Raw genomic sequence first — 24,807 nt, 5'->3', positions numbered from 1 at the left:
GCTCATAAGAAGTCCATCTAGTACAGAAAGATCTGATAAGAAGTTCGACTATTAAATGAGGTGTTCAGAAGTGCTCCGAGTGGTAAAGGAAGAGTTCATAAGAGATCCGAGTAGTAAAGGAGAAACTTATAAGGAGTCCGACTAGGAAAAAAGGTGCTCATAAAAGGACTGGTAAAGGAGGAGCCCATAAGAGTCCATGTAATATAGGAGGAGCTCAGAAGTGGTCCGAGAAGTAAAGGATAAGCTCAAAAAGAGGTCCGACTAGCAATGGAGTATCTCATAAGAGATACGATTAAAGCTTAAAAAGGGTCTCACTGGTAAAGGAGTAGCTCACAATTGGCCTGACGAGTAAAGAAGGAGCTCATAAGAAAACTGACTAGTAAAAGAGGAGCTCCTGGGACGTCCGACTTAATAAATAGAAGTTTATAAGCGTTGCGATTAGTAAAGAAGGAGCTCTTAGGAAGGTCGATTAGTAAAGAAGAAGCTTAAAAAAGTTCGACTAGTAAAGGAAAAAGTCATAAGAGATACATCTTGTAAAAGAGAATTTCATAAGAGGTCAGACGGGTATAAGACAGTTTATGGATTTTCGCTTTACATTATTTAAGTTCGTTGACAGAACTCAGATGTTTAAGGACCTTAAAACATTTAGAGAACCTCAAAATATCTTTAAAAAGTTCATAATTATAAGAAAATTAAAAACGCCCGACTGGGATTGTAATCAAAATTGTATTATCTATTTCCATTCAAAAGGATAACAAAGGCTCACACACATATGATATTTCGTTCTTCAAAAATTTAATAATTAGTTATTGAAATAAAAATTCAACCCTTCCGCTGCAAGTTCAGTCAAAAGTCAATAACCAGAACTTGCACATGCTAAGCATGTCCTTTGCAGGATTTTCAACTACACAAAACATTTTAGCGGGGTAAAGGGGGAACGTTCAATGACTACCACACACCAACCCACCCATCACCACCCCCTTTTTGGTTTAGACGAAAAATATTCTAAATAAATCTAATTTCATGCTCACGTGTGTGCTTTGTTTTATTTTTGGCGGTGTGTGCCTGTCCTTGTTGTTGTTGCCCTTTTTTTTTGCATATCGAAAGTGTGTACACAGTTGAAAAACGGCAGACATGTGGGTCTTTCGTGGCTGCATTTCAACTTTGTACCTTTGTACGATATTCCACAACTGCTGCGTTCACTAAGTTGAGAGTGTGATCTTGTGCGTGTGTTCCACCTAGGCTGGATGATTGCCTGATGGCTGCTGACTGCCTGTTTGTCTGTCTGGGCTTGTTTTGGATTTGTGTATCTATGCAAAACTGTTCGTGATATATGTAGATGAGTGCGTGTGCCTGTATCTGTATCCGTATCTGTGTGTGTGTGTGTGTTTATGTTTTATTTGTTTATTTCCTTCATTTGTTGTTGCCCGTTTGACTGTCTGCGATTTCTACATATGCGTGTTGTGTTTTGTATGTGAAGTTATCATCCTCCTCCTCATCGACGAAGTCTTCTTTTGATGCCTCGTCATAGTCCCTTCGTTTGCCATCGTTTACTTTTTGTTGCTGTTGTTGGGCCAAGTTTTATTCTGTTTTGTTGTGCAACTTTAGTTTTGCACAAATTTTGCCTCTCTATTTATTCCTGGCTGTCTGGCTGGCGGCGTTTTGAACTTGAAAAACATTTTTATTGCCGGGCTTTGTTGTTCACTGTTCGAGTTCGAGTTGTTCTTTCTGTTCTCCTCTGTGATGGTGGCGCTGCTGCTACTTCTGCTGATTTTTAGTTACAATTCTCCATCACATTTGGTTCTACTTGTTGTTGTTTTGTAGCGAATTTTTTTTTTCATTTTGTTTTCTAAATTCCTGGCACGAGTCGCTCGTTTGTTTGGCTGACTGGCTGGTTGGTTACTTCTGCCACTGCGTTTTTGGGTTTCCATTGTTGTTTAGCTCTGACTGACATTTGTTTAGGATTTTTGATTTGATTTTAGTGGGAAAACGGAGTACACAACATGTGCGCCAAAAAGGATGCCAGAAGAGCAGGTTGAAGGGGGAGGGGTGTTTGTTTAGTTTAGGAATCCCGATTTAGCATAAAGTTTTGCAAGTTTTGTTCTTTCTTCTTCTTTTTTTCTGGAGAGAGTTTTTGAACCCAATACTAACTGACATAGTTTTTGGATGCCAAACAGAAAAATAAAAAGCAGGAGATGAGGAAATACACGTGGAATTTAGGAAAACTAACCCATTTATTGTGGAAAGGATTATGGCGTTTTTGGGTAATTCCTAAGAAAGGTGGTATACGTTTTCTTTAAGGAATGCTGCCGAGTTCAGTGAACTTTTAATGGGATTAAAAATGCTATGAAATGGATGACAGATATGTTTTCGACTTCCAATAAAGAAAATTTATGGAAAAGTAAAAAAAATGTGAAGAACATTTATCGAGTTTCGATAACTTTTCTATATAGAAACTTTATCGGTTTCCCGATTAATTTTTTATAGACACATTATCGGTTTCCCGATTAACTTTTAATACTTTATCGAGTATCGTTAAATTTTCTATAGAAACATTATCGAGTTTCGATAAATTTTCTATAGAAACTTTATCGAGTTTCAATAAACTTTCAAAAATCGATAAAGTTTCAATATAGTAAATCGAAAATCGATAAAGTATCTATTTGGAAAATTGATCGAAAATCGATAACGTTTCTTTATAGAGAACTTATCGAAAATCGATCAAATTTCCATATGGAAAAGTTATTGAAAATTTATCGAAACTCGATAAAGTTTCTATAGAAAATTTATCGAAACTCGATAAAGTTTCTATAGAAAATTTATCGAAACTCGATAAAGTTTCTATAGAAAATTTATCGAAACTCGATAAAGTTTCTATAGAAAATTTATCGAAACTCGATAAAGTTTCTACAGAAAATTTATCGAAACTCGATAAAGTTTCTATAGAAAATTTATCGAAACTCGATAAAGTTTCTATAGAAAATTTATCGAAACTCGATAAAGTTTCTATAGAAAATTTATCGAAACTCGATAAAGTTTCTATAGAAAATTTATCGAAACTCGATAAAGTTTCTATAGAAAATTTATCGAAACTCGATAAAGTTTCTATAGAAAATTTATCGAAACTCGATAAAGTTTCTATAGAAAATTTATCGAAACTCGAATAGTTTCTATAGAAAATTTATCGAAACTCGATAAAGTTTCTATAGAAAATTTATCGAAACTCGATAAAGTTTCTATAGAAAATTTATCGAAACTCGATAAAGTTTCTATAGAAAATTTATCGAAACTCGATAAAGTTTCTATAGAAAATTTATCGAAACTCGATAAAGTTTCTATAGAAAATTTATCGAAGCTCGATAAAGTTTCTATAGAAAATTTATCGAAACTCGATGAAGTTTCTATAGAAAATTTATCGAAACTCGATAAAGTTTCTATAGAAAATTTATCGAAACTCGATAAAGTTTCTATAGAAAATTTATCGAAACTCGAAAGTTTATCGAAAGTTTCTATAGAAAATTTATCGAAACTCGATAAAGTTTCTATAGAAAATTTATCGAAACTCGATAAAGGTTTTATAGAAAATTTATCGAAACTCGATAAAGTTTCTATAGAAAATTTATCGAAAATCGATCAAGTTTCTATAGAAAATTTATCGAAAATCGATAAAGTTTCTATAAAAAATTTATCGAAACTCGATAAAGTTTCTATAGAAAACTCGATAAAGTTTCTATAGAAAATTTATCGAAACTCTATAAAGTTTCGATAGAAAATTTACTTAAAATTAATAAAGTTTCTATATAGAAAATTAATCGAAACTCGATAAAGTTTCGATAGAAAATTTATTTAAAATTAATAAAGTGTCTATATAGAAAATTAATCGAAACTCGATAAAGTTTATATAGAAACTCGATAAACTATAATGTTTATATAGAAACTTTATCGAAACACGATAAAGTTTCTATAGAAAATTTATCGAAACTCGATAAAAAATTGATCGAAACTCGATCAATTTTCTATAGAAACTTTATCGAGTTTCGATTAATTTTCTATAGAAATTTTATCGAGTTTCGATAAATTTTCTATAGAAATTTTATTGAGTTTCGATAAAGTTTCTATATAAACTTTATAGTTTATCGAGTTTCTATATAAACTGTTTCGAGTTTCGATTAATTTTCTATATAGAAACTTTATTAGTTTTAAATAAATTTTCTATAAAGAAACTTTATCGATTTTCTATATAGAAAATTTATCGATTTTCGATAAATTTCCTATAGAAAATTTACAGATTTTCAATGAACTTTCTCAAAACTTATCTATTTTCGATCAATTATCTAAAGAAGCTTTTTCGAGTTTCGATAAATTTTCCGTAGAAACCTTATCGATTTTCGATAAATTTTTATAGAAACTCTTTGGATTTTCAATCTTTTTTATGGAAAATTTATCGATTTTCTAGGGACCGACTAGTACAGGAAAAGCTCACTAGAGGTCCGACTTGAGCAGGAGGTGTTCATAAGTTATCCGACTTATGCAGGAGAGGATCATAACTGGACCGACTGGTAGAGAGCAGTTCATAAGAGGACCGATTAATAGACGAAGAACTCATATTAGGTCCGATTAAAATAGCAGAATCTCATAAGTGATCCGTCTAGTACGGGAGAAGCCCATAAAAGGTCCGCCAAGTACAGGGAAAAGTTAATAACAGGTCCAACTAAGAGAGGAGTGGCACATAAGGTTCTGACTTGTACAGAAGGCGTTCATATGAGTTCCGAATGGAAGAGGAACAACTCATTAGTGTAAGAGAAGTTAATAATAGGTCCGACTAGTTCATTAGGTTCTCATAAAAAGTCCGGCTTGTACAGGAGAAGATCAAAAGAGTTTTGATAAGTAAACAAGAACTTGCTGACTAGTAAAGAAGGAGCTCAAAAGAAGCCTGAATATATCAGAAAAAGCTTCTTAGAGATCTGATTAGTAAAAAGGAGTTCATTAGAAGTGTGACAAATAAATGATGAACTAATAAGAATTATATCTAGTAAGGGAACTGTTAATTACAGGTCTGACTAGTAAAATAGGAGATCATAATAGGTATGACTAGTTCAGGAAGAGCTCATAAGTCCCATGACTAGTAAATCTGCGGATACTTAGATGTCTAACAAGTACGCTGGAAGTCCATTAGAGGTCTGATAAGTAAAGTGGTCTGACTAGTAAAGGAAGAGTCATAAAAGGTCCGATTATTAAAGGAGGAACTTCTAAGGGGATCGACTTGTACGGAAGAAGTTCATAAGAGGTAGGACTTTCACAGCAGTTTATAAAAGGTCCGACTGGTAGAGGAGCAACTCGTTAGAATTCCGACTGGTGTAAGAGAAGGTAATAAAATATCTGATCTGTACATTAGGTGTTCACAGAAAGTCTAACTAGTACAGGAGGAGCTCATATAAGGACTGACAGGTAAACAAGGGCTAATTTGGGGCCTGACTAGTAAAGGGGGAGCTCATAAGAGGTACAGGGAGCTTCTTAAAGTTCTTACATATAAAAGGGGAGCTAATAGGAGGTCCGACCTGTACAACTGTGGCTTATTAAAGGTCCGGCAAGTAAAGGAGGTTCCCATTAAAGTACGGACAAGTAAAATAAGTGCTTATTAGAGGTCTGAATACTACAGGCAGAGGTCCGTAGAAGTCTGGTTAGTAAAGGAGGAGCTCATAAGAGGTCTGACAAGTAAACGAGAGCTAATTTGGGGCCTGACTTGTAAAGGGGGAGCTAATAAGAGGTCTGACCAGTAAAGCAGAGGCTTATTGAAGGTCTGGCAAGTAAAGAAGATGCTCATTGGAGGTCGGTCAAATAGAGGAGGGGTTCATGAGAGGTATGTCTAGTAAAGGAGGTGCTCAATACAAGGTAGTACCAGTACAGCAGGGGCTTATTAAAGGTTTGGCAAGAAACGGAGGTGCTCATTAGAGGTCTGACAGGCAAAGGATGTGCTCCTTAGAGGACTGATTAGCGTAAAGAACTAAACGAGAGCTCATTTGAGGCTTGGCTAGTAAAGGAGAAGCTCATCAGAAGTCTGACAAGTACAGCAAGAACTTCTGAGAGGTGTAACATGTAAAGGAGGAGCTAATAAAAGGTCTGACCACTACAGCAGGTGCTAATTAAAGGTCTGGAAATTAAAGGAAGTGCTCTTTATAGGTTTGAAGATCTCATTAGGGCCTGACTTGTACAGCAAGAGCTCCTTAGAAGTCTGATTTGTAATGGAGGAGTTTATTGGAGGTCTGATAAGTAAACGAGAGCTTATTGCGGTCTGATTATTAAAGGAGGAGCTCATAAGACGTGTGACAAGTACATGAAGAGCTTCTTAGAGGTCTGTCATGAAAAGGAGGACCTAATAAGAGGTCTGGCCAGTATAGCAGAGGCTTATTAAAGGTCTGGCAAGTAAAGAAGGTGCTCATTGGAGGTCGGACAAATAGAGGAGGGGCTCATGAGAGGTCTGACAAGCAAAGGAAGTGCTCATTTGGGGCTTGACTAGTAAAGGAGAAGCTCATCAGAAGTCTGAAAAGTACAGCAAGAACTTCTGAGAGGTGTGACATGTAAAGGAGGAGCTAATAAGAGGTCTGACCACTACAGCAGGGGCTAATTAAAGGTCTGGAAAGTAAAGGAAGTGCTATTTCTAGGTCTGACATGAAAAATGAGTGCTCATTACGGTTCCGACAAGTAAAGGCGATCTCATTAGGGCCTGACTAGTACAGCAAGAGCTCCTTAGAAGTCTGATTTGTAATGGAGGCGCTTATTGAAGGTCTGATAAGTAAACGAGAGCTTGTTGGGGAGTGATTATCAAAGGAGGAGCTCATAAGACGTGTGACAAGTACATGAAGAGCTTCTTAGAGGTCTGTCATGAAAAGGAGGACCTAATAAGAGGTCTGACCAGTATAGCAGAGGCTTATTAAAGGTCTGGCAAGTAAAGGAGTTGCTCAATAGAGGTCGCACAAGTATCGGAATAGCACATAAGTGGTGTGACTCCTAACGGAGTGGCTTCTTAGATGTCTAACAAGTACATAAAATGTTCACTAGAGGTTTGACAAATAAAGGGTGGTCTAACAAGTAAAGGACCCTCATAAGAAATCTGACTATTAAAAGAGGAGCTCATAAGGGGTGCGACGACCTCAGGACGGGCTAATAAGCGTCCTGCATAAAAGGTCGGACTTCCACAGAAATTATTGGGAGGTGCAACTTCTACAATAGGAGCTCATAAGAGTTTCGGCTGGTGTAGTTCGTCGAGTACTGGATTAGTTCATAAGAGTTCCGACTGGTATAGCAGCAGCACCAGCAGCACATAAGAGGTATGACTAATACAGGCGGAACGCATAGGAAACCGACTCCTAGATAAGCAACTCATAAGAGATCCATTTCATAGAAGAGGGGCTCATATGAGTCCTGACTGAAGTAGAAGAAGTTCATAAGTGATCCATCTAATGCTGGAGAAGCCTAAAAGAGGCCCGCCTTACAAGGAGAAGCTCGTAAGAGGAACTCATTAGAAGTGCGACTAGTACAGGAGGAGCATACAAGTGGTGCGACTTGTACATTTGGAGCTGATTAGAGGTCCGACTTTTACAGGAGAGGTTCATAAGAGGTGCGACTAATACAGACGAAACTCATAAGAGGTTTGACTTGCAGAGGTGTAGCTCACAGGAGGTTAGACTGTTAGAGGAGCACCTCCTAAGAGATCCTAATGTAGATGGACAGCTTATAAGAGGTGCGCTTTGTGTAGAAGATACTCATTAGAAATTCGACTAGTATGGAAGGCGCTGATATAAGGTGTGATTTTTTTCAGGAGAAGCTCATTAGAAGTTCGAAAGCAGAGGAGGAATTTATCGACTAATACTGGAGAAGCTACAGAAGAATTTTGTAGGTCCAGAATTTTTTATGTACATGTAATTTGATATTTGAGGTTCCCTGTGGTCACAAAACTTCTCCACCGAATATTGTCGAATTAGGTGCACATTTTACGACCGAGCTACCTTTAATTTGTCATTTGAGGTTCCCAGTTGACACAAAACTTCTCCACAGAAAATTGTTAACATAAGTCCATGCTTTGGTATAGCCCCCATATAACGATACCTTCAGATTTTAAGTATTTTGAAGATATTAGCAACATTTTTTGACCGAACTACATGTAGTTTGACTTTTGAGGTTCCCAGTGGCCACAACACCTCTCTACCAAAAATTATCAACCTACGTGCATATTTGGGTGTTGCCTTCATATAATGGTACCTTCGGATTTTAGGTATTTTTAAGATATTAGCTACATTTTTGGACCGAACTACCAGCAATTAGACTTTTGAGGTTCCCAGTGGTCACAAAACTTCTCCAACAAAAAATGTCAACATATGTAGGTCCACGATTCCACCGATTTAATTTTTTTAGTTTTTCTCTAAATGTTCAAGCAAGATTGGGTGTACTTTGGAATTTATGGTTCCCAGTTTTTAAAAACCTCCCAACAAAAAGTGTGGACATACATACATAGGTATGCATTGGTATGGCCCCCATTTCATATAAGTTCAGAATATTTCATAGAGGAGGGTATTTTTTACTTGTTTTGACCTGGAAAAAGGAATCTTTAAAAAATCACTTTTGGCGTTTTTTCACTTACTTTCGTCTGTTGGTTCTCCAAGAAAAATATGTGTTTTATTGCCTGCTTATCCTGTTGAGATCTCCTTTAAAAACCCAAGAGAATTTTTAATATTTTTATTTAATTTTTGTTGTTAATTTTTAATTTTGTTGTTGCTATTTTTTTTTCAATAATTATTCCCTTTTTTCACTCATCCAAAAAAACTGTTTAATGCTTAAGGATTATTTTTTAAATTTTTTATTTTTTAATTATTTTTGGTAATTATTTTTCCTTAAATTTTTGTTGATGTTATTCTTTAAAATATTACAAATTATTCTAGAAAATTAATAATATATCTCTTTTATTTCTCTCTCTCCCTTCTTGCAGGTGCTTTTTGACTGTTTGGAACATTTTTTAAAAACTTACGTTAAAACGTTGTTGATACTTATTAAAATTTGTTTTATTTTATTGTAATAATAATAACAAAAATCCAATCAACACCTAACCGAAATTCCCAGTCGAAACTCAAAAACAAAACTCAAGGACAAGAACTCTTCTCCGTAACTCCCCCGACAAAACAACAACAACAGCAAAAACAGAAACTTTAGAAACAAAAAAAGTGCAATTTTGTGTTAAGTTAATCACCACCAACCACAACTAATTTAATTTGTTAACAAAAAACCGTTTTTAAGTTTTACCAACGAAAGCAACAAACAAAAATAGCAACAACAACAACCAAAAAAATAGTAAATTATTTTTTCAGTTCAAAAGCAAACAAAACAACAAAAAAAAAATCCAACCAAAAAAGAACATTTTTAGTTTTATTTCTCAAAATTTAACAAACAAAATTCAAAACAACAAAATTTGGAAACCAACAACAACAAAACTCAATAAATCAACTACAGCAACTACAACAAAAAGGAAATAAGGAACCCCCAGCAATAAAACAACAAAACAACAACAGCAACTACAATAACACAACAATAAACCGTAACAATAAAATAAGCAAATAACAAAAACAACAAAACAAACAACAAAGTAACACAAAACAAAACGAAATAAAACAAAACCAAGCAAGCAAATCAACCAAAACCCCAAATCATAACAAATCCCCGCCCTTCTTCTCCACCATAACAACAACAAAAAAACCAAAATAATTTAATAACAACAACTAATAAAGCAACAACAAACCAAACCAAACCGATCGATCAATCAAATCCCCTCCAACTGAAGCAGCAGCAACAACAAAAACAAATAATAACAACAACAATAAAAACAAAACAAAAATAGTAACGAAACCCTAAACAATTTCGGCCCTCCAAAAAACCAAAAACCAATTTCAAAATTTTATGCAGTAAAATAGTTAACAAAAACAACAACAACAAATAATAGCCAAATTAAACAGAAAGAAAGAACGAAAAAACAGAAACTCACCGCCAAATCTCCAAAGAAATAATCAAATCAAAATTCAAAAAATAGCCAAAATTTGTTAAATTTTACGAGAAGCCGCAATAGTCGAAATTTTTGAATTTTTGTAACCAACAAACCCGACACAACCCCGCTCCCCCCAACATTCTCACCAGGAACTCACAACGAATTTGCCAATTTCGGAATCCAGAATTCAATGGTCATGGTGAAGAAATATTCGGTGAACCAACCAACAACAACAAGAACTCTAAACTAATTTTAAAATTCTAAGTTTGTGATTTCGTTTCAAAACAACCGACAAAAAATGTTTCTTTAAAAAAACACGTCAAAATCAGCACAGCAGCACAGTGTTCTGAACAAAGCAAAAAAATACCAAACAAAAAAACACTCGAAAGCGAAGGAAAAATATCAATAAAACAAGCGAAAAAAAAAACGTTTTGAAAAGCAACGTGAGAAATCTAGAGGCTCTTCCCCAGAGAGCCAACCCAACACATTTTGAAGCAAGCAAGGCCACGGATAAAAGTATCAGAACCAAAGGCCACATCTCGAACTTTTTTCAAAGAGCAGAACGATAAAAGTGACACCAAAATTCCCCACAATTTTGGCAAAATCAAAATCAAGAGATTTACCATTTTTGGCCATAATAAAAAAAATCTCCAAAAAGAAATTGAAAATAAAAAAATTTCAAAAAAATTCTCCCCCCAATGGACATTTTGTGTGCAATGCAAAAACCATTTTCATAAATTATTATAATTATCAAAAAAAGAAAGAAAAAACTAAAATATATTCTAAGCTATTAATTATTAAAACAAAAACAAAAAAAAAAACATACTTATGATATAAATGAATGTCTGATAAAAATAAAATAAAACAAAACAAAAAACTTAAACATTTTACTGCATTAAAATTAACAAAAAATAAAGAAACAAATTTAAAATCGCCCCCAAATTTACACTAAAAAAAGTCAACACTTTGAAGAAAAAACAATATTCAAAATTTTAATTTTTGGCCATCGCCCGCCAACAAAAGTGAAACAAACCACAAAAAAATCGTCCATTGCTGTTAAATACAACTCTGAGCGTTAATCGATATCAGCTGTTAAAACTACAACACTGTCATTTTTTTCTTTTGGCTGAATCGAAATTTTCATTGCGCCGTAAAGAACAACTTGAGAAAAGGGTAAGTGAAACATTATATTTTTTTAACAAATTTTATCGACATTTTAACTAAGCCTAGTGCGCTTCGCAAACCATCATAGTACCCTGATGATATGTTATGTTTGTCTAATTTCACTGTACAGTGTTTAAATTTTATTTCATTCTGAATTGTATATGATCGAGGAGGAGCATTCCCTTAGGGAATAATATATCATAAGCAAATCTGAATAAAATAATATTTAAACCACTGTACAGTGTCAAAATTAGAAATTAGTGAGGTAGGAACTGGTGTACAAAACGTACAATGTGACACAGGGAAGTGTTTTTGTGAAATTTATAAAATGTTGTGCATACTTTTAGGGGCGTGCCATTAAAAGAGAACAGTCGAAATCCTTTATAACGACATATCGGAAACAACTCAGAAAATATTTAAAAAAATTCAAAAATCAAAAAATCTGCTCAAGTTGGCAGCTAAGAACATTTATTTAAAAAGTAAAAAATATTTTTAAAAAATCCAGCAAATATTTTTTAAAAATTTACGCTGTGTGGCAACTCAGAAAATATTTTTAAAAAATCTGCAAAAATATGTTATAAAAATCTAGGAAAAATTAGTATATTTAAAAAAATCTAGAAAATATTTAAAAAATCCAGGAAATATTTTTAGAAAATGTACGCTAGTTGGAAGCTCAAAAATTTTTTTTAAAAAAATCTACCCCTTATGGCGACACAGAAAATATATTTATAGATAAAATATTTTAAAAAATCTAGAAAATATTAAAAAATAGGTAAAAAAAAAACTTTTTAAGTTAAACGGTTTTATGTTAAACATACATTGCAATGTTTAAGATAAATGTACTAAAAACCAAAAAATAATAAAATAGATACAGTCGTGGGAATTATAAACATATGCATAGACTAGACTAAAATAAAACCGTGGGGCACGTCAATTGTCTAAAAATTATCGACTTAATGTGCGATAGAAGAATCGTTTAATTCGCGGCCCGCAGACGGCGAGGAAATTACTTACTATTTTCTTGCTCATGGAAATTCCAATAGTTATACACTCCATGTAAATAAAAGAGATGTTTCAACTAGTTTATCGTTGGACATTCACACTGCTGGCTGGCGAGGAATCGTTTCACTGATCGTAGTTTGTCTTTAATCGACAAAGTACTACTCGCTCACCACTGTAAAACCCTAAAACTCGCTTATAATCGAGCTTGCTATCTTGTTTCCACATTCTAGCCCTACTTATCACACGTCCATCGTTGTCGGTTGAACAACTGCCTAATTATAGTGTAACATTACAAAACAAACATTTTAATCAACGATTGTAGACAATTGACGTGCCCCACGGTTTTATTTTAGTCTAGTCTATGCATATGCTTATAATTCCCACGACTGTATCTATTTTATTATTTTTTGGTTTTTAGTACATTTATCTTAAACATTGCAATGTATGTTTAACATAAAACCGTTTAACTTAAAAAGTTTTTTTACCTATTTTTATTTTCTAGTTTTTAGTTTTTATTTCGCATTCTGTTTAATTCATTTAGTGCTTCATTATTGAAAGGTTTCTTGCCCGTTAGTTTATTGCAGTCCAACTCCTCTATACGTAGTCCCTGCAAAGATCTTACTCTACTAAGAGCCACGTAGGCTTGACCTTCTTCAAACAGTTTCGCACCTAAGTATACGACTGAGTGATCCACAGTGCTGGCCTGCATTTTATTATGTATTGTAGAAGCCCATGATAGTTTTAAAGGCAACACACATTTGTGTGTATCGCTCTCGTTGTTTTGTTAACCTGGCGTCATATTCTTCAGGCGTTTCTGACGCTATCATCTGTGTGTATCGCTCATGTTGCTTTGTTAACCTGGCTTCATATTCTTCAGGCGTTTCTGACGCCGTCATTTGTGTATATCGCTGACGTTGCTTTTTTAACCTGGCCTCATATTGCTCAGGTGTTTTTGACGCTAATTGTTCCCGTCGTTTCTGTAATCGACTATTTCTATCACCTTCACTTTCTTTAGCTCATTTTGCTTTATACTTTTCTTTCGCTTTTTGAAGCCTTCGTTTACATTGTGTTGCAGTTTCTGTTTTATTTGTTTTATTTTTTTTATATATTTTTTACCATCTTGTTCCCACGAGTAATGGACATTTAAACGGTCGACCCCCCCAGAGGTCCAATAAAGGGGCAAGGCTATGTACAACAAGATGCGCCTGAGTCTTGAGGGGAAAACGCTAACGACATATCATTTTTATCCACCCTAGTGCCATACAGTTCTTGGCGCGTTTTAACCTTTCACCTTAACTTGGGTGGTGTACCGCTAACGACGTATCATTTTTAGCCACCCTAACGCCACACAGTCCTCAACACGATAAAAAAAATCTTGACTTGGGTGGTGGATTCAGGCTGGATTAATCAGATACCTAAATTACAGATTCAATTTCTAAATTTAAATCTTAATTATACGTCATTTAGTGGCCCTTTTATTTGATACCCATATTGGTGGGATTGATAAAAAATTGTTATCAGCCATTTGGTAGCGGCGGCCATCTTAGCTTTCAATTTTGCATAGTAAATTGTATTCTACTTGTAGAGACATTTCATTTGATACCCATGTTGATGGGATTGATAAAACCTACGTTATCCGCCATTTTGTAGAGGCCGACATCTTGGATTTTAATTTTATATAGTACATTGATTCTACTGGTTGAGCACTTTCATTTGATACCCATATTGATGGGATTGATAAAACCTACGTTATCCGCCATTTTGTAGCGGCGGCCATCTTGAATTTATAATGATAATGAATAAACATAATTGTATTGTCACCAAAATCTAAAGTGTATACAAAATTTCAGATTAATCGGTTGACAGGAAGAGGGTGAAATTTGAATTACTAAATTTGACCCAAGAATAAATAATAAAACAAACGGGGTGAGCTAAAATAAAAAACATTTAAAAAACAGCAAATGTTTAAAAAAAATCTAAATCTAACTAACTTAAAAAATATTTTTAAAGATAAAAATACTGCAAATATATTTTAAAAAATCTAGAAACTATTTTTAAAAACTCCAAAAAATATTTTAAAAAAATCTACGGGCATCTCATAAAATATATTAAAAAAAAGAATATTTAAAAAAAGTCCAGCAAAATATTTTTAAAAATGCTGCAAATATTTATTAAAAATCTAAGAATATTAAAAAATCCAGATTTTTTTTAAAACTCTAAAAAAATATTTTTAAAAAATCTTGAGAATATTTTTAAAAAAATCTACGCTAGGCGGCCACTGATTAAATATTGCAGCAATTATTTAAAAAAATGTACGCTAGTGGCAACTCAGAAAATATTGCTAAAAATATAAAAAAAATTTGAAAAAAATCTAGGAAATATTTTTAAAGAATCTACGCTGGTTGGCAACAGAAAAAATATTTTTCATAGAAATAAGTATTTTTTTTCAAGCTCGAGGTCAATATATCAATTACCTTTATTGTTCGATATTTCGTAATTCTTTGAATTGCATCTTCAGGAAGATAAAATCGCACAGAATACGTCAAGAAATAGGCTTAAAATATTTAAATTAAAACTACAAAAAATTTTACTTAATATGCACGGGTATGTTAACCGTATATAACGGTAAATTTTTTTGATGCATTTCAATTTAGGCCTTTTTATTATCAGGGTGTAAAAAACTTCTAGTTAACATTGGACCACGTTTTCAAATTAACAAATTAAATTAATTAAATTAAATTTGACTACATAATTCCAGTACATTATTAGGAACATAAAATCAATAGAACAATATTCAGTACAATTTTTCAAACTCCGAACTTTATCTCAAATATTATAACAAATATTTTTCCATTTCGTAGTTTTTGTCCAAATTATATAATTCAAGCTTTGTTCCTACACCCAACCCACATTCCAAATTTCAGGATTCCAGCTCTATCCGTTTACCCAAATCCAATTTGTAGTAAATTTAGTACCTTTCGTACCCTTATAGATCGAATTTCCAAAAGCCTTTCATTGTTACTCTTCATCAGTGACTCTCATTTCAAACTTCAGGATTCCAGCTCTATCTGTTCACCGAAATCCAAATCGTACTAAATTTAGTACCATTTAGTACTTTTCGTACCCTTATAGTTCGAATTTCCAAAAACCTTTCATCGTTACTCTGCATCAGTGACCCACATTCCAATTTTCAGGATTCCAGTTCTAACCGTTCACCCAAATCCAAATTGTACTAAATTTAGTACCATTTGGTACTTTTCGTGCACTTATAGTTCGAATTTTCAAAAACGTTTCTTTGTTACTCTCCATCAGTGATACTCATACCAAATTTCAGGATTCCAGCTCTATCTGTTCACCGAAATCCACATCGTATTAAATTTAGTACCATTTAGTACTTTTCATACCCTTACAGTTCGAATTTCCAAAAACCTTTCATCGTTACTCTGCATCAGTGACCCTCCTTCCAAATTTCAGGATTGCAGCTCTATCCGTTCACCCAAACCAAAATTGTACTAAATTTAGTACATCGTATTAAATTTAGTACCATTTAGTACTTTTCATACCCTTACAGTTCGAATTTCCAAAAACCTTTCATCGTTACCCAAACCAAAATTGTACTAAATTTAGTACCCTTTAGTAATTTTCGTACACTTATAGTTCGAATTTCCAAAAACCTTTATTTGTTACTCTCCATCAGCGACCCTCATTCTAAATTTGAGGATTCCAGCTCTATCCGTTCACCCAAATCCAAATTGTACTAAATTTAGTACCATTTAGTACTATTCGTGCACTTATAGTTCGAATTTCCAAAAAGCCTTTCTTTGTTTCTCTCCACAATTGTCCCTAATTTCAAATTTCAGGATTCCAGCTCTTTCCGTTTACACAAATCCAAATTGTACTAAATTTAGTACCATTTAGTACTTTTCGTACGCTTGTAGTCCGAATTTCGAAATAGGTTGCCCTTTTCTTTTTTATTCTTTTAACATAAATGAAGCGGAGCAGAAAGCCAGCCGACGAGGCTTATTATGTACCGAGGCCTTAGGACCTTCAATCTCAGAATTTTTAACGGCAAATGTTAATTTTTCCCTTGAAATGGTCACGGCAACGTATGACTAATTTCAACACTCATACGTCCCTATATTTTAATTACACAATTTTTAGGAGACATTATGAAGGTGTTTGACATACTGTTTTTTTAATATTTTAGGTACAACCTTCAACTTCTTAAATACTAGACTTCCTTAAATATTTTGGAAAAGTTTTTTTGAAGCATTAAATGGTGTGGATTATAGAAGAATATTTTAAGCAGTCCTTTAAGGCCTAGGTACATAACGGCTGGCTTTCTTGCTCAGCTTTATATCTGATAAAAGAATAAAAATAAAAGCACAACATAGCTCGAAATTTTCTCGTGCCTCTTTATTCTTTTATTAGAAATGTAGCGGTGAAAGAAAGGCAGCCGCTTATGTGGCGAGGGCTTTAGACCTTCTTTATAGTTTTTTTTTTGTATAATGGTTTTAAAAAATATATGACACCGCCACTTTACAAATATAATATGTAGTAGCAAATGTTCCCCTGATATGGCCACCTTAAAGTATGACTAACGTCAACAGCAATTCGGCCCTATGTTTAAATTTCTCTTTTCTTGGGAGACTACCAGGAGTATCTTTTTGAAAGAAGCCTTTGAAGTCTTCAAATTTGTATTTTTCTCATTTCTGGAAGAATTCAAAGACATCTATATGAAGGCTTTCAAGTCTTATGTATCGAAAATATCAGATGTGTCCTATTCGAGTATACGTCCATGAAGGTTGATCTCATATGACATTCTAGTGGGTTCATCGTTATTGATCCTCATTTCATAACCTTACCAGTCTAGACTTTGTCCAGCTTTTCAATGTTGCGTGCTGCTATTGACCCTTTCTGCAAAAGATGCTTCTTTAGACCCTTTTTGAAAGAAAGGGTGAATCGACAGACCCTTTCGGAAAGAAAGGGCGCTTCTTTGGACTATTTCGAAAGAAAGAATGCCTCTATACACACTTTCTTAAAGAAACTGCGCTTCTTTAGATCCTTTTTGAATTAAATTTTGCTTCTATAGACTCTTTCTGAAACTAAGGGTGCTTCCATAGACCCTTTCTGGAAGAAAGGGTGCTTCTATATACCCTCTCTGGAAGAAAGGGTGTTTCCATAGACCCTTTCTAGAAGAAAGGGTGCTTTTATAGACCCTTTCTGGAAAAAAGGGTGCTTCTATAGACCCTTTCGGGAAGAAAGGATGCTTTTATAGACCCTTTCTGGAAGAAAGGGTGCTTTTATAGAGCCTTTCTGAAACAAAGGGTGCTTCTATAGACCCTTTCTTAAACAAAGGGTGCTTCTATAGACCCTTTCTGGAAGAAAGGGCGCTTCTATACACCCTCTCTGGAAAAATGGGTGCTTTTATAGACCCTTTCTAGAAGAAAGGGCGCTTTTATAGACCCTTTCTAAAACAAAGGATGCTTCTATAGACCCTTTTTGGAAGCAAAGGATGCTTTTATAGACCCTTTCTGGAAGAAAGGGTGCTTTTATAAAACCTTTCTGAAACAAAGGATGCTTCAATAGATCCTTTTTGGAAGAAAGGATGCTTTTATAGACCCTTTTTGGAAGAAAGGATGCTTTTATAGACCCTTTCTGGAAGAGAGGGTGCTTTTATAGACTCTTTCTGAAACAAAGGATGCTTCAATAGACCCTTTTTGGAAGAAAGAATGCTTTATAGACCCTATCTAGAAGAAAGGGTGCTTTTATAGACCTTTCTGGAGAGAAGCGCGCTTTTATAGACCCTTTCTGGAAGAAAGTGTGCTTTTATAGACCCTTTCTGGAAGAAAGCGTGCTTTTATAGACCCTTTCTGCAAGAAAGCGTGCTTTTATAGACCCTTTCTGGAAGAAAGCGTGCTTTTATAGACTTCTATACACCCTTTCTGGTAGAAAGGGCGCTTCTATACACCCTCTCTGGAAGAATGAGTGCTTTTATAGAAGAAAAGGTTGCTTTTATATTCCCTTCTTGGAAAAAAGGATGCTTTTATAGACCCTTTCTGGAAGAAAGGGTGCTTTTATAGACCCTTTCTGGAAGAAAGGGTGCTTTTATAGACCCTTTCTGGAAGAAAGGGTGCTTTTATAGACCCTTTCTGAAAGGAAGGGTGCTTCTATTGACCCTTTCTGAAAGAAGGGGTGCTTCTATTGACCCTTTCTGAAAGAAGGGGTGCTTCTATTGACCCTTTCTGAAAGAAAGACTGCTTCTATAGACCCTTTCTGAAAGGAAGGGTGCTTCTATTGTCCCTTTCTGAAAGAAGGGGTGCTTCTATAGACCCTTTTTGGAAGAAAGGATGCTTTTACAGACCCTTTCTGGAAGAAAGGGTGCTTTTATAGACCCTTTCTGGAAGAAAGAGTGCTTTTATGGACCCTTTCTGGAAGAAAGAGTGCTTTTATGGACCCTTTCTGAAAGAAATGGTATTTTTATAGACCCTTTCTGAACCCTGCATCTATAGACCCTTTCTGGAAGAAAGGGTGCTTCAGCAATTTCATCTCTTACCCATTTGAAAGACAGTGATCTTATTCAGCAGTGATCCGTTGTGTTTGTAACAGCATACGATATGTTTATAAGTTCGCTTTTCTGCTTAATCTGACTCTGGGTCTATGGTCAGTTCTAGGAATGTGGTTGCTTCAATGGACTACTGGAGTTAGTTGAGTAGGTTTGGCAGTTGAAGATGTGCAGTGTATCGTGTGGGCCTGTGCCGCATGCTGTACAGATATTTTGTACGGTGTTGTCGATCCTTGCCCTATAGAAATTTTGGACGGCTACACCACCCTAGCGTAGTTGACCTAAAACTACTCTGGTTGGTCATGGCAGCTGAGGTTAAACGGAGGATGTTCTCCGAAGACAGCATTATAGATAGTCTTCTGAAATACTGAAGTATTCATTATTTTTCCATCACCTTGCACAGTGGTCTAAATCACTGATCTAGCGGCGCGGAATTAATAACTTGGAAACGAACGGAGATATCTTTCTGAAATTTTGCACAAACTCAGTCTGTGTCTGTGGATAACAGTGGACTAAATATGAACAATATCGGCTAATATTTTTGTACATCTCCCATACAATGGTACCTCCTGATATTCAGTATTTTGAGGATTTAAGCCATCATTTCCTTCCAAATTAGTTGTATACCAAATTACAACTAATTTGGAAGGAAATGGTGGCTTAAATCCTCAAAATACGGATATCAGGAGGAACCGGGTTAAGGTTTCTAGTGATCACTAAAACTTTCCACCAAAAATTGTGGACATAGGTTCACGTTTGGGTATAGGCCCCTTTTAAGGTACCTCCCGATTTTCACTATTTTGGGGGTTTAAAGCTATATTTTCCGGCCAAATTAGGTGCAATTTGTTATTTAGGGTTCCCAGTGGACACAAACGTTCTCCACTAAAAATTGTGGACATAGCCCAGCAAAAACCTCATTACAAACCTCCTTTCCCACCCATTATTTTAACAAGGGCATGTCGCACGAAGTATCTGGTTATTTTGTAACCACTAAGTTTTGATATTGTCTCCATATAGCGGTACCTCCCAATGTTCGGTATTGTTAGGATTTTGTCTACATTTTCAGACCAAATAAGCTGAATTTTGGCATAGGAGGTTATGATTATGAACATAGGTCCACATTTTGATATAGCCCCCATATAACTGTACTGACAGATTTTGGGTATTTTGAGGATTTAAGGATTTTTTTTCAAGACCATTTATCAGCAAGATTTGCAGCTAAATTGTGGTTATTCGAAATCTGGGAAGTCCAAATTAATTAGATCCAGTGTGCTCTGGGATCGGATTTTGATATAACTCCGATAGGCAGTTTGGGCCCTATATAGCTATATCGAAATCTGATCCGATTTGCACAATTTTTTGTAGGATTCGTTATTTAACCACAACAATGAACTGGTAAAAATGTTTCATCGATTCGACCATAAATGCGAATTTTAGAGTAAGAAGTAGATATGGGATATGTAGTCCTTGTGATTCTGACTACAAGGATATTTTCTAGAGGGCAAATCATGCTTCCTGACATAAATTATTCTACGGTGACCCACCAAAAATTTGCGAATTTGTAAAGGATCTGATAATTAATGGAGTAGGCCGACTAGTATCATAGGAGATCATTTGTGGTCTGACTAGTATCGGACGAGCTCATATGAAGTCTGATCAGTAAAGGGGATGTTCAGGAACTCAAAAGAGGTCTAACTAGTAAAGGTTGTACTCATAGGAGTTCTGACTTGTAAAGAAACATCTTAGGTGGAGCTAATTAGAGGTTTGACAAGCTAATGAAGAGCAGATTACTAAAGGAGACGCTTGTAAAAGACCTGACTAGCGAATGAAGAGATTGTAAGAGGTCTGACTACTAAAGGAGTAGCGCGTAAAAGGTCTGACTAGTACAGGAGGAGCTCATTAGAGGTCTGCCTAGTAAAGGGGTACTTGAATTGAGGTCTGATTAGTAAAGGTGGAGCTCATAAGAAGTCTGATAAGTAAAGAAGAAACGCAAAAGAGGTATAACTAGTAATAGTGGAGCTCATAGGAGGTCTGGGCAGGAAAGGAAATACCTCAAAAGTGGTTTGGCTAGCAAAAGGAGGAGCTTATAAAAGGTGTGATTAGTAAGAGAGTATCACACTTGTTCAATAGGCGTCTGGATGGTTAAGGAGGAGCTCATAAGGCCCATAAACCAAGAAAATTTACAACAATCCAAACCCCTTCAAATAAATCAAAAAACATTTATTTGTTGTCCATCATTCCCTAAAGGATAATTCAGATTAATGAGTTGAATTGAAGATAAAGAGTTCGACCACAATAAATATTTATTCAATAAAATATTAATTTATTTTTTTTTGTTGTTGTTTATTTTTTACACATAAAAAGCATCCCGGAAATTAATTTATGTAAATCTATAAATAATGGCTACTGCATTCGATCTGGCAAATAGTGTGAGTATGGGCAAATTATGCAAATGTCTGTGATAAGCATTATGCTTACACTTATGTGTCTGTCTATAGAGGATATAAAATATATAATTATATGTTTGTTTTGTTATATAAAAAGCCCTTATATAGCCTTGCCAGTTTTTTTATGTATCTCCTGGATTTTATTGTCCACCATTCACACAGTCGTATTATTGGCCATGTATATCGGTGGACTTTGTGGAAAAGCCAAACGATTTTCCATATTAAAAAAGTACAGTTATGTTGTCAATAAAAATTCGCAATACGCGAGTTCGGTCTCTGCTTCTGCCGCTGATGATGAGGATGTGGATGAGGTGGATGGTGATGAGGTTGATGGTGATGATGACGCTTTGGTGCGTAGTGTTTATGGCCGGCCATTTGGAGATTGTAAATTTATTTTTGTTTTTGGGTGGTGTTATGGGTGGTTGGTTAATTCGCGGCACAAAAATCCACCGCTTTAAAAGGTTTTTATGTTTCGATTTTTTTCGGCTAACGCAATTTTTGTTCTGCAGACGCATTGCAAAACGCGAAGCTGCTGAGCCCAAGTGGCAATGACCACAGCCGACTGCAATTTAACCCCCCTTTTTTTGTTAAAAGCGAAGCTACCTCCTACCCACCTACCATAGACAAATATCTTGCTTCCAAAAAACTGAAACTGAACTCATTATCTGCCATGTATTTGCATGTAGTTAAAATGCGTGTATTGAAGTGATGGCATCACTTAATGGTCATCAGCCTACCTACTATTGCTGCGAACAGCCATTGTGTCTGCCAGCTTTGTTTAAAATAAATATCTCGCCCCTCTTCCTTATATGGATATGCCACCTTAATGACATGTAAAACTTCCCCTGTTTATTGGGTGGTCATTGCATGACTTATTCTTCTCCTCTCTCTCCACCTTTACACATAATGACCACTCACATATTGACCATCAACATCCATTCAAAGTGCTGCTACATCTTCTCCTTCTTCCTACCAAAAAATAAGTTTAACATCAAAAGGGGTTGTTTGGTTGATAAGCCTCCTGTCTGGCAGGAGCAGCAGCAGCAGACGTGGCAGTGGCAGCATCAGTGGCAGAGCAACAATACACGCAGTCCTGTTTGGGTGTCATCCTGGCTGGACAACTGGCCTGCCTGCAAAAATGCATTCTGATGTGCATCAGTAATAGGCCCAGGAAAACAAAACCCACCAAAAAAATAGGATGGACAATGATGCCAATACGAAATACGAAAAAATGCAACCACCCATACAATAAAGTACATTCCAGGGTTAATACAAAAATAGTTATATACAAATATATACAATTGCATACATATGTACATACGAGTACATATACATACATATATGTAAATAATTTACCAAATACATAAAGCCATGGAAAAGCACATAACACAAAGCCTAGCATTGGCATGGCATTGCATTCCGGGATGCATTCATTGCCAGGATGGGTTTTTATGTTTTTTTTTTTTTTTTTTTGTTTTGGTGGGGTGGCCATCTGAATGCAGTTTTTTGGCAATTGGCAGATTTGGGTGCTTATATAGATATGCCACATCTCCCAACCTATGTACATACATATGGATCTCCTCTCATTTGCCTATGAAGCTGATATGCCGTCTCATCATTAATGTTAACAACAACAACAACGAGCTACAAGCATGAACATAAATTGCTGCATCAGCAATAACATTGAGAATTTTAATTTGAATTTTTAATTTCCGTTTTGAGTATGGATCCATGGCCATATTTGTTATTTTTTCCCATAGGTTCCAGCTATTTGAGATATTTTTTTTTTTTTTTGGGTAATTTTCATATATGCACTTGTCATTAAAAATATGTAAATTGCAGTACATAATGACAATAAATGATAATGTTTATATACATTTGGAAATTAAAAAATTACACACATGTACACACATATACTACACCCAAAGATAATATGCAAAACCCCCTTGCCCCAAGAACATATGTATATGGGCTTGAAGTTGTTTTTTTGAAGTACAGTTTTTATTTTTGAATTTTGAATGATTGTAAACTGCGATTCATACCTTATGGTCCTGCAGGAGATCCATGACATAAAAAGAGAGCGAGAGACAAGGGTCATTATTTACTCTTACCATATTAATAAAATTTTTGCAAATTGCCATCAATGAAGTTTTCTGGCTTAATGAGCAGCAGGCTCAATTAGTGTTGCAGGAGGAGGAGTGGACAACAGGAGCAAAATGGGAGGGAATTTTAAAAATGATACTTATTAATATTTTTTGTGATTTAAGGATTCAATAGTAAATTTGGACACAACTGTACTTTCAAATGATTTATTACCAACAAGAAATGGTGATTGTTGTAGAATATTTTTCAATACAACAATGAAATATATTTTTTTGCAAAAAATATTTTTAAAGCGAAAACAAATATATAACTATGTATTTTTATATATATTTTATTTTTAAAGAATTATTCTCAAGAGCAGTAAACGACGATTTTTTAAATTATTTTTTAAAATTGTAATGTTTTTTTTAATTTTTAATATAATAATTAATATAATTAATGTAATATTTTTTCGGATTTTTGAAAAACATTTTTTGAATTATAAAAAAGGGAATTTTAAGGGAATATTTTTTAACATCAAAAACATTTTTTTTTGAGTTCTTAAAAATATTTTTTTGGATTTTTGAAAATCATTTTTATAGTTTAAAAAAGGAATTTTTAAGTAAATTTTATTTATGGACAATAAAGTTGGAGTTTTAAAGACTATTTTTTGAATTTTTAAGACAACTACAGGTGAACTTTGTTAAAAACAAAATTCCAACAACAACCTCACAGGCAACTGTGTTGATGATGAATTCTTAGTTGATTCGTGCTGACATGTTGCAGAATATTTTGATTTTGAGTGTGATTCTCATTCATATGGGAATTCTAGACACTTAAAAAGTTCGGTTTTTCGCTAAAAAGGCATAATTTCAAAAACCGGGATGAAATCATGATATTGGTAGCGATCAGTAAAATGTTTCAACACTGTCAGTTAGTTTTGAAAAACATTACTCTCTGTAATAGAGGGTAATAAATGAAGTTGAGCCATTGGGGGAATACTCCAACTCAAACAATCAAATTCCAAAAATATTCTTTAAAACTCCAACTTTAAAAGAATATTTATTAAGGACAATATAACGAGGGTTTTGTCTAAGGCTGAGGTGAGTTCAGTCGCAGCCAGGGTCAACTCAAGGACCCACGAAACCTTAAGTGAAAACACGAGTGATGACAATTCAATTCTTTATTATCACCCCTTGGTGCTTAATTTATGATTAACATGTGGATACTTATGTGATAAATGCAATTATATGTGGTGGTTATTCGTCTCAGCTGGGTGGAACCTTACTGTGGGCTCGTAGTCAATCGTCTTCGGGCGACACGAGACAGAGTGATGTTGGTAAACTTGTAGTTGTAGCGGTGTTGGCTTGGTGGTAGTGGTCGTTACGTTGATGCTCGGCTGTAGTACTCGCACCCAACGACTCGGCTTGTTATATTGTTGGGTTGATGGTATTCGGCTTGGTGTAGTCGTGTTGAAGCGACTCGGGTTGATGTTACTCGGTTTGGTGTAGTCGTGA

General features: G+C 34.8%; 1 protein-coding gene across 1 annotated transcript in view; it reads left to right on the top strand.

The window, feature by feature from the left end:
* The window catches only part of jim (zinc finger protein jim), a 153,761-nt gene that overhangs the window by 20,242 nt on the left and 108,712 nt on the right, over positions 1-24,807 (top strand). Inside the window, exon 2 of the mRNA XM_073986406.1 lies at positions 8,984-11,203. The gene's annotated coding sequence lies outside the window, so the exon portion shown is untranslated. The remainder of the gene's footprint in view (positions 1-8,983; positions 11,204-24,807) is intronic.

The sequence above is a fragment of the Musca autumnalis genome, unplaced genomic scaffold (assembly GCF_047663935.1).
Source record: "Musca autumnalis isolate F117 unplaced genomic scaffold, ASM4766393v1 scaffold_4, whole genome shotgun sequence".
Classification (NCBI taxonomy): domain Eukaryota; kingdom Metazoa; phylum Arthropoda; class Insecta; order Diptera; family Muscidae; genus Musca; species Musca autumnalis.
This window is presented reverse-complemented; position numbering and strand designations above follow the sequence as displayed.